Source organism: Micromys minutus (assembly GCF_963924665.1).
Source record: "Micromys minutus genome assembly, chromosome: 20".
Lineage (NCBI taxonomy): Eukaryota > Metazoa > Chordata > Mammalia > Rodentia > Muridae > Micromys > Micromys minutus.
In genome coordinates, this window is record NC_137955.1 from 7,332,669 (window position 1) to 7,343,654 (window position 10,986).

Consider the following 10,986-nt stretch of genomic DNA (forward strand, 5'->3'; position numbering starts at 1 on the left):
CCACAACCGGTTTTGCTGAATTGGAGAATTCCCAATTCGTTTAGAAATACTGTATCTGGATTTCAAGGCGAAGGTGGCGGCGAGCAGGAGTGGGTGGAGGATCTGTTTGAGTAGGAAGGGTGCAAAGTGGGACGCGACACCTGTGGACAGGTCTATAAGGCCAGGCAGAGAGACGGAAAGGTGAATAGGAATATGCACGTAAGCAAATCGAAGGCACAGGAATTTCTATGTCGGCTTATAGAGATATTGCAAAAACAGCACATATCCTAGTAATGGGAGAAGGTCGTGGAAGGGGGAGAGTCAAAACAGCATACATGGGTTCTGCCGGATTATTCAGTTCTCCTCCAAAGCCCCTCGCAGATTTGGATGCAGTCGTCGTGACAAGTAGGTATCGTGCTTCAGAACTTGTACTCGGTGCCAGGCATTACACAAAGGCCACTGACATCCGGGCAATAGGCTGCATATTTGCTGAACTCTTGACTTCAGAACCCATTTTTCACTGTTGTCAGAAGGATATAAGAACAAGCATTCCTTTTCATCATGGTCAACTAGATCGACCATTTAGTGTCATGGGGTTTGCTGCAGATAAAGTGTGGGAAAATATAAGAAAAAATGCCAGAGTACCCAACACTTCAAAAAAGACTTTCAAAGAACAACGTAGGCCAACAGCAGCCTCATAAAGTACACGGAGAAACACAAGACCAAGCCTGACAGCGAAGTCTTCCTCCTGCTTCAGAAACTCCTCACCATGGATGCAACCAAGAGAGTCACCACGGAGCATGCTCAGCAGGACCCTTACTTGCAAGAAGTCCTGCCAACATTGCATGTGTTCCCTGGCTGCCAGATTCAGTGCCCCACCAGAGAATTCCTTCAGGAAGATGAACCAGAAGAGAAAGGCAACAAGCACTCCAGTTCTCGCCTGAATTACCCACGCAGCATACAGGGGTCCTCTCAGTCCCAGCGGACTCTAGCAGAGCATCATCTCAGCAGAGCACCCACTACCACCCTCCTCACCAGGCCCACCAGTACTGACCCACTGCCACCTTGGCCTCAAGAGCTGGGAGCACAGGCTCCAGAAGGGTGGTATTTGTGTCACAAAGAACCCCAGGATTAAGACAGACATCATGCAGAGCACAGGAAACCTTTGCATGAAAAGTGTTTTGAAGGACTAATATCTCTTTGTTGACTTAAAGAAGATTCTCCTGAAGTGTCCCCAGTCCTCTTCTCCCGCATAAATTCCTCTGTGAGGTTCCTGATGAAGCTTCTGATCCACCCGTTCAGCATTGCTGAAGGACATTCTGGTGCACCTTTCTCAAACGGCAGCATTCGTTATTATTTATCTTCGCCTAGGATTTTAATGTTGCAGAAACAGGGTTTCAGTGGTGTATAGTTTTATACTTCTTGAGGTGATTTAGCAACACCAGTCAAATGCACCTTTTAAAGCTCTACACATGCTTCACAGACTAATTGCTTTGCTCTTGGAAGTATTAATAAGAAACAGTTACTGTCCCAAAGTACTTTACTATTGTATTTTTATTTATCTCTTTCAGGGAAGGTCGAGTGAAGGACAAGTGTTGGACAGATGTCCTCACGATTCAAAACAGCTTAGGCCTCTGAAGCTATTTCTCATGTTATGAAGAAATGAAGTACTTGGTGATTTTTATAGACTCGTTCATGTGAAAATCACTTCCGAGAATCATCATACACTGAATAATATTCAGTAATTAAAATTATAATTATAACTTCATGTAGCTAAGTCTATTTTAAGCGAGGTTTTAAGAGCTTTGAATCCAGTTCTTTGGGACTCACCTGGGAAGTCTGAATAGACTGCTTCCTGCACGAGGACTACACAAGGAGTCATGCTAATCAAAGCACGCTTCTTCTACGTGAAGAAAAAGCCTTTTCCTGGATTACCATCAGAGGCTTCTCTCAAGGAGCTACTGGTTCTTCAGTCTTTTCACATCTGGTCATCAAGGGCGCTCAAATTGAAGCCTGTTAAGTCAGCTGCAGCGTTTTCCATTTGTATGTACATTAAGCATAAAGTACTTATTTTTTAAAGCATGTTAAAACTTTGGGTTTCATTCATGTTCGAAGTATGTGTTATGTATGCATCATTTTGCTGTTACTGAGACAACACTATCAAGAATCTTTTTTTTTATTGAAAAAACTACTGTTTCTAAACTATATGTATGTAGAGCAACTGAGGAAAAACACTTGAAATTGACCTCTGGCCCCTTCAAGCATGCATACATACACATACAAATACATGTTTTCTCTGTATTCTAAAAAAAATCAATGATAATAACAATAAATTGGTGGTGGACTTGAGTTTGTATGTGTTTAGTTTAAATAATTTTGGGTAAATCTAGAGTTCTACCTTTACTACCTTCAGTAGTTTAAAATACTTTTTAGGTGTTTCATCAAATATACTTCAAATTTGACTGTTTTTTAAGATTGTGCTTGACTTGTTTATTTTGCTAAAATATCAATAATGGAACTTTCTGTTTGGTTGTGATAGATTTGGTTACTTGGTTGAGATTTTGATGTTCTGGTTGTGAGCCTGGCCTTTAGTAGCTGATCCATATCTCTAGCCTGCTTACTTAAGTTTTTGATTGAGGCTTGATAACTTGCTCTAAAGTACATTTTGTCCATTGTATTGATGGGAGGAATCATATAAATAGTCTCATGATTAACATCCATTAAGTTTCTCGGCTTACACATAGTGATTGTTTAATTTCATCATTTATGCTACAGTTATACTCTGGTAATAGCATTCTATTTCACACTTGTGAATCTACTTCAATTCATACATTTTAAAAATATATTCATCTTTGCTTATGGGATATAATTAAATATCAGCATTTATTTATGTGAAAATCTTTCTGAATAGTGAAGGGAGAGCCTCTTTATTCTGGAAAATATGTCTGTTTTAAAATGGACCAATAGATATATTCTTTGACCAATATATAATACAATAAGCATTATAATCTAGAAAATTCACGCATAAAAACTTTTGTGTTTAATATACATATTTAATAAATAAATAGATTAATTTACATATAAATATATTTAATTAATAAATTTAAATAAATGTAGTTAATATATAATATATCATATACATATGATTTCACATGCATTTTTCTAGTTTTATTCAATACAATGTATCCATATGTTTCTCCATTTCTTCAATTCTTATTTGTGATACTTTCTCTGGTTTTGGGAAACCAAACACCTATTATCCTTAGTGTACATTCTTTGCCTCAATCTCTTATAGTCAATCTCTAGATGAACTTTTATGCTTTTTTTATTTTGGTCCTTCTAAAGAGGAACCACAGGCAAGGAAATAGGAGAGAAGATAGAAAAGAAGAAGAAGAAGAAGAAGAAGAAGAAGAAGAAGAAGAAGAAGAAGAAGAAGAAGGAGGAGGAGGAGGAGGAGGAGGAGGAGGAGGAGGAGGAGGAGGAGGAGGACGAGGACGAGGAGGAGGAGGAGGAGGAGGAGGCGGAGGCGGAGGAGGAGGAGGAGGAGGAGGAGGAGGAGTATAACAGATAACAGAAAGGAGAGGAGAAAGGAGGAAAATAGGTTCTGTGAGAGTAAAGTAGAGACTGGGGGACAGAGACGAACAGGAAAGGAAAGAGTTTTTAAAGTAACTCAAGCCAGAGGGGTTGGAGACACCAAGGAATCCTGGCATTCTAAATCAACAGGAGTAAAGCTCATATGAACTTATAGAGAATGGAACAACATGCACACGGCCTGTCAGGATCTGCACCAGAAAGGTGTCCTTGAGCTGAAAGAAGTGGGCACAAGCTTCCATATTTTATCTCAGTTATTTTCAGTTGATAAATGAAAAGTTAATTTTCTCCAAATGACTTTCCCTGGCTACATAACCAGCAGTAGGTGGTCAGCAAAAACTTAACTCTAAGGCATATGTTCAGGATGGTTTTGTGTCAACTTGACACAAGCTGCAGTTATCACAGAGAAAGGAGCCTCAGTTGAGGAAATGACTCCATGAGATTCAGCTGTAAGGCATTTTTTCAACTAGTAACCAAGGGGGGAGGGCCTAGCCCATTGTGGGTGGTGCCATCCCTGGGCTGGTATTCCTGGGTTCTATAAGAAAGCAGGCTGAACAAGCCAGGAGAAGAAAGCCAGTAAGTAATATCACTCCATGGTCTCTGCACCAGATTCTGCTTTCTGAACTGCTTCCTGACCAACCCTGACTGGGTTGCAGTCCTGACTTCCTTTGGAAATAAACAGCAATAGGAAAGTGTAAGTTGAACAAACCCTTTCCTCAATTTGCTTCTTGATCATGATGTTTGTGCAGGAATAGGAACCCTGACGATGACAAATTGGTACCAGGAGTTGAGTATTCCTGTGACCACCTAACCATGTTTTGGGGTGGAATGTGGGAGGACTGTGGAACTTTGAGATAGAAGAGCTTTTGTGATGTTAAGAACTCTGTAGGATGTTTTGTAGGAGCTTGGAAGATAATGTTGAGAACAGTGCAGAAGGTGGAGGCCTGGCTTGTGAAATTTTAGAGGGAAGATTAAAGACTCTTATTAGGGCTATTACTGTTTTGATTATGATGACTCTGTGGTATTGGTCAGCTAGGGCTGAAGAATTAGCTGACATTAACAAGATACAAAAACTATTAAAGCAGAACCTTTGCATTATTAGGACTATTGATGCTAGTCAGCTGGAACTAAGAAAATGTTAGTGATTAAGAAGAGACTCAGCATCACTGAATTGAAATCTTCTGGGAACTATTTTCTGAGATCACAAAGCGGCTATGTTACAGAGATAGACAAGGTTGTACCTCCTGTCATAGCTGCACTTAGTAATATCTAAGAGTCACCCAAGTGATAGTGGTTTTGAAGGAATGAAGGGGTCGTGGAGATCAGGTGAGGCTTGACACTGAGAAAGGCCATGGAAGGCCATTGGAGAAGGTACAGCCTCAGTTGCAATTAATGCCCCAGGAAGCAGTGTTTTGGAGATGCTAGTGCCACAGGGTGACCACCAAGAACAGCAGTGGCAATGGAGAACAGGCAGCCGGGGCCTAGAAGACAAGATGTGTGCTACAAAGAGTAGAGCTGGAGAAGTGATCCTAGGGTAAAGACCAGAAGATTGTGAGTGGATCCCAGATATTGGACAGTTAGAGTTTGATTTTAATTGTGACTGTGTCCTGTTATTTTTCCCTCATGAAGGAAAAAGTGGAGCCCGCAGTTAAGAAACTTAAAATTGTAAAACTTTGATTTTTAAAAGAGACTGGATATTTTAAAGCCATTGCAATTTTAATATGTCAGGAATTTGTAAGGACTGTGGGACTCAGTTATTTGGATCTTGAGAATGAATAAGGAAGTAAGGGTTGGGGCTTAATAGTGTTGTGTTTGTCTGTCAAGTTGACAAGGGGTCAATTGTACTTCCTTTGGGGATAAACAGCAAAGGGGAATTGTAAGCTGAACAAACCCTTCTCCCAACTTGATTCTTGGTCCTGATGTCTGTGCAGGAATAGAAACCCTGAGTTAGATAGTATCCTTGGAGGTTCCTTGTCTAGTAATATCTGGGCTTTGTTGCTTGCTTACTTGCTTGCTTGATTTCTTGGTTTTTATATTTTTATCTTATTCTATTTACTTAAACATTTATTACCTCCCCTTTTATCCTACATATGTTTTGCTTATATATCATGGCTTCCAGTTTAATGTTTTTATGGGATTCTTTGGTGTATGAACAAGTGAGTCTCTAAATATATATTTGCTTCTTGTGACTTCAACTATATCTTTTTTTGCTTGGTTTTGGCTTATTCTGTTTTATGAGATTTGCTTTATTTTCTTTAGGTTATTTTATTACTGTTCTGAATAAACTTGTTTGTTTTGTTAATGAGACATGGAAAGGGGAGGGATCTAGATGAGAGGAAGTAGAGGAAAACATGGAGGAATATAGAGGGGAGACAGTAATTAAGATATATTATATGAGAAAAACATCTAGTTTTAGTAAAAGAAGAAAAAAGGCAGCATTGTTTTATATTGCTTAATAAAAAAGTTTTATTATGCTTTTTGACATTAAAAATTAAAATGAATAATTAAAACCAATTCTCTGGAGTTTTAAGACTTGCATGTATGTGGATTATGTTGTGGTGAAAGAACAAATAGATATAATTAACACTTCAAGTATCCAAATGAAATTTATGGGAAATATAATTTTATAATAGCAAAATCTCATGTATATATACATACACACACAAGCACACACACACACACACACACACACACACACAAACACATATACATTAAATTCTGAAAACCTTAACTTTCCAAAATGTTTGCTCTACTATCATTTTATTATTATTATTTCTAGATATATTTTATCAATATTAATATTTATACTGCTAGTTGTTTTTAAATGGATTTGAAAAGATAGCTAAACTAGTAAAGCACATCTGCCAAGTCTGACAAATAAGTTAGAGTTTCAAGACCAACACAGGAAGGAAAGAATGGGCTCCAGCATAATATCTTCTAACCTACATACTCATGGAGACACACAGCCAGGTACACACACCCAAACCAAATAAAACTAAATATGTAAATGGTGGAAAAATGTTCACTATGTGGCTTAGGAATTTGTAGGCAGAATGGCACATAAACACAGGAAATGTTCCTCTGTAGATAGAAACATCTGAGGTATAAAATCATTTTTCTATGTGACTGTGATTTGCTGAGACAGTGGTGTGTCAACACTGTCCACTAGGAACAGGAAACCAGGAATGTTCAATTATTTACCAAGTCCATGAGTTTTGCTTACTAACACTGTTTCTCACATCAACCCTCAACATTTAATCTTATTAAATAAAACCTGAGAGAAACTGTCTAAGGTCACCTCAACAGGATCAGCCTGGACATCAACACCGTAGAGAGATTCAAATACTCATTATATTTAATAGCAAGTATCTCCCAGTGATAAATGATGTTTTAATGTCCCATTTATCTGGATGCTCAGTAATTATCTGTCCAGCCTTCTAGAACAAATCAAAGCATTATACAAATAATAATAAAAATGCTATTATATTTATTTGCAAAAATTTTACTAGTAAGAGTTCTAAACTCTACTTTTTAAATTTTTTCATATTGGAAGCCTTATATGGGAAAGGTAATAATTTTATATTAGATTAAGTAAGGTGCTGGAAAATAAAAAAAAAAATGTAAAAGTGGGGTAGGCAAGACAAACAGGTAAACTTATTTGTCACACAAACGTGACAACCCAAGTTTAATCTCTGAGACCTAAGGTAAAAGAGAACCACCTCCAAAAAGTTGTCCTATGAATTCCACGTATGCCTCATATCAAATGTACAGCCACACATACACACATACACGCACACACGCACACACGCACACACGCACACACGCACACATGCACGCACGCACGAGCGCGTGCGCGCGTGTGCGAGCGCATGTGCGCACATGAAAGGATTCAAAACAACTCAATATCAGCAATACCTTTTCAGAATCACAAAGCTATTAACTTTTAAAACTGAGATTCATCTGCTTGTATTTAATAACCAGGGAAAGGAAAACTAGGACTCTTAACCACTGTGTTAACTGAGGCTGTAACAATTACAAAGTCAGTAAGTTTTGTGACACAAATAGAAAGTCACATTCAGAGGATGGTAGAACAAAACTGCTCAAGAGTCCCAAGCTCATTAGGCATCTCCTTTCTGTTTCTGTTGTCCTTGGTTTTGCATATCAATTACTTAGTGTGAGTTTGCATATAGCCTCTGTCTCTATCCTAATGCTATAGAGGTCATTTTAAAGCCACAGAGCCAGGGAAACAATTGTGTGTATGATGTGGTAACTGTAAACAAGGTCAGAAGAAGTCATAGACTTGTCATGATTTTTGATGGGTTAATGATTTTGAAACCTATCTACAAAACTACTGTAAAGCTTAGAGTAGTTTAATGAATGTTTTCTTGTGAAATCTAAGCATGGGGTCACATAATTCAGTGATTTGGGTCAAATATGAAATAATAAAACTACAAGCTTGACATTTTTGTTATAAATTATTCAAAAACAAATCAGGAAAATATAAAAAAGAGGAAAATAATAAGGATTAAATGTTTCATTTGCAGCATCTTTTAATTGTGTTTTCTGTATGTGAATGTCTTTCTATTCACATGTGAACTCCATATGACTGTGAATATGTATGGAGCTCAGAAACTTACTTTGTGCCTCTTTCTTCCACCTTCTTTTCTTTTTTATTAAAGTTTATTTTCCTTTTAACCACATATATTGTGCATGTATGTATATGGACATATACATCAATGTTCAGTGCCTGTGGAGGTCAGAGAAGTTGAATATCAATGAAATTGAATTTATGGATAATTGTCAGCCAGTTAAAGTGGATTCTGGAAAATGAACTTGGGCCCTTTAATCATATAGTCTTTTATTTTTTCTTATAACTTTATTTAAAAAAAAAACAGAGATACATGTACAGATTTTTAAAAGCATTTTGGCATAAAACTATATAAATATATTTTGTCAGTACTTGATTTTTTTAAAGGTTTGATAGTGTGCATTGAAATATTACTAGTTACAATGAACATAAAGTATATGTAAAACAAAATGTAACATGGAAATAATCAAAGTTTTCTTGGTGTGTTTAGATAAACCTAATGATTTTTAAATATTAAAAATTGCTACAAGGCTATTTTATTAGCGCTTGAATTATTAATGATTTAAGGTCTAGGTGTACCCCATTCTGAGAGGGTGCTATGCACTTACTGTTTTGTTTTTTTTTTCTAAGAAGGGCTGAGGCTTCTACATTTTTGCCTTTCTATTTTTTGAGCTTCATATGATCTGTGAGTTGTTTCTTGGTTATTCAGATCTTTCTGGGGCTAGCATCCAATTATCAGTGACTGCATATTATGTCTGTTCTTTTGGGACTGGGTTACTTCACTCAGGAAAATATTCTCTAGATACATCCATTTTCCTAGTAACAATACAGACACATGCTTCATCATGTTCATAGCAGCCTTATTTATAATAGCCAGAAGCTGGAAAGAACCCAGATGTCTTTCAGTAGATGAATACATACAAAATTGTGTACACAGTGGAGTATTACTCAGCTAGTAGAAACAATGACTTTATGAAATCATGCACACTCTTAGTAACTGAGCCATGTTTCAGGTTCTATTGTTGATTTTTGAGTAAAGGTTGCTCATTCCATCAGAAACTCAGTGATTGAGGGCTCCCCTAGAGGGCCAATGAACTTCAAGGATTCACCTAACTCTCCCTTATCCTTAACCTTCTGGCAGTGGAATTATAGAAGTTTACTGCTCTGCTTGCTTTAAAGGACGTTTTGTGTGCATTCTATAGATCTCACCTGGAGTTTTGATGGTTGGATTCCAGGAACTTTATGGACTAATGCACTTTATGATTTATGAATTACAGCATTTATGTAAAAAAAGAGTAAAGTTTATGGCTATAACTCCATTTCTGGGTACAAGGAGAGAGGAGGTTTCTAGGAGCTTGCTGGCCAAATTGTCAAGGCAGATGCTGAGCTCCAGTGATAAATTATCTCAAAAGGTAGGAGCTAGTACTGGAGAGATGTCACAGTGGTTAAGAGTACTGGTTAATCCTCCAGAAAACCTGAATTTTAGTGCATGTAAAGACAGTGACAGTGTATTGATATACATAAAATAAACTAATAATTTTAAAAAGTTAGGAGGAAAAATGATTGAAGAAGACATGTAATGTCTAAACCCTACAGAATCATATACAAGATACATACAGAAACACTCATACACATAAATTCCCCTAAACATATAAGAATTCAATATGTATTTGTATCTCTTGTTCGTTCTATAAAAATATTATGCAGCAACTTTTTTGCTCTGTATATTTACCTAAACAATATATATATATATATATATATATATATATATATATATACACGTGTGTGTGTGTGTGTGTGTAGGTGTGTGTGTGTATGTATGCATATGTATGTTTATGTGTGTGTGTGTGTAAAACCTCACATTCTACAAGAATAAAAATACTGATACAATATGAAATTGAACATCACTGACAGTCATTTGTGCCTGAACACACTCGATAGCTTTCCACAGGAATAGTTCAATAAATTTTCTTTTTTCATATTAAGAATTATATTTATGCAACTTTAATTTTATTACATTTAAAATTTTTCTTGAGGGCTATTATGCCTATTTATCTGTTTGAATTCTGAATAACAAGGCTGTTCTTTTAGAAAAATACTTCTATCTGTGCTCCCTCTGCCACCTATAAGCATCTCCAGCATACTGAAATAATTTTGGTTACAAGTTCTGGCGTTAAATGTTCAGCTTTGCAACAGGCAGAGAAGGCACACTGCCATCAGGACTGATGGCCTGCCCACACAGAGAACTGAACACCCAGAGGACACACAGGGGGCTTTCTAACTGAAACCATGGGTGAGCCCACACTCTCTCTTCACTGATGATCTGGGGAAAGACATCTGGGGACTCCCATGGTCTAGGTATCAAGCTACTGCTTGGGTCTGTGCCCTTCAGGCTACTATCTTCACCCAGAGCTAGAACTGACCCATTGGCATCAGAGTTCACAGCTTGCTCATAGAGAGGTGAACACCCAGGACTGATCTCCCTCTGAAGCCTGCAGCCCACAGACACACAGGAAACACAATCTCCATTCAGAGACAAGGTCAACTAGCATCAAAGATAAGAAGATGGCAAAAGCAAGCAGAAGAATCTAAGCAACAGAAACCAATACAATCTGGCAACATCAGAACCCAGCTCTCTGACCACAGCAAGTAATATATATCCCAACACACCAGAAAAATAATATTTGGACTTAAAATCAGGCATCATGTTGATGATAGAGGGCTTCAAGAAGCACATTAGTAACCCCCTTAAATAAATACAAGAGAACACAGAAAAACAAGTAGAAGCCCTTAGAGAAGTAGTGAATAAAACAAACAAACAAATGAAG

At 37.4% G+C, this 10,986-nt stretch overlaps 1 pseudogene across 1 annotated transcript; it reads left to right on the forward strand.

Annotated features, from left to right (window-relative positions):
* Positions 1-314: 314 nt before the first annotated feature.
* On the forward strand, positions 315-1,114 carry LOC308433638 (cyclin-dependent kinase 19-like; annotated as a pseudogene). Its single transcript has one exon. The product of its transcript is annotated as a cyclin-dependent kinase 19-like (transcript).
* The last annotated feature ends 9,872 nt before the right edge of the window (positions 1,115-10,986 follow it).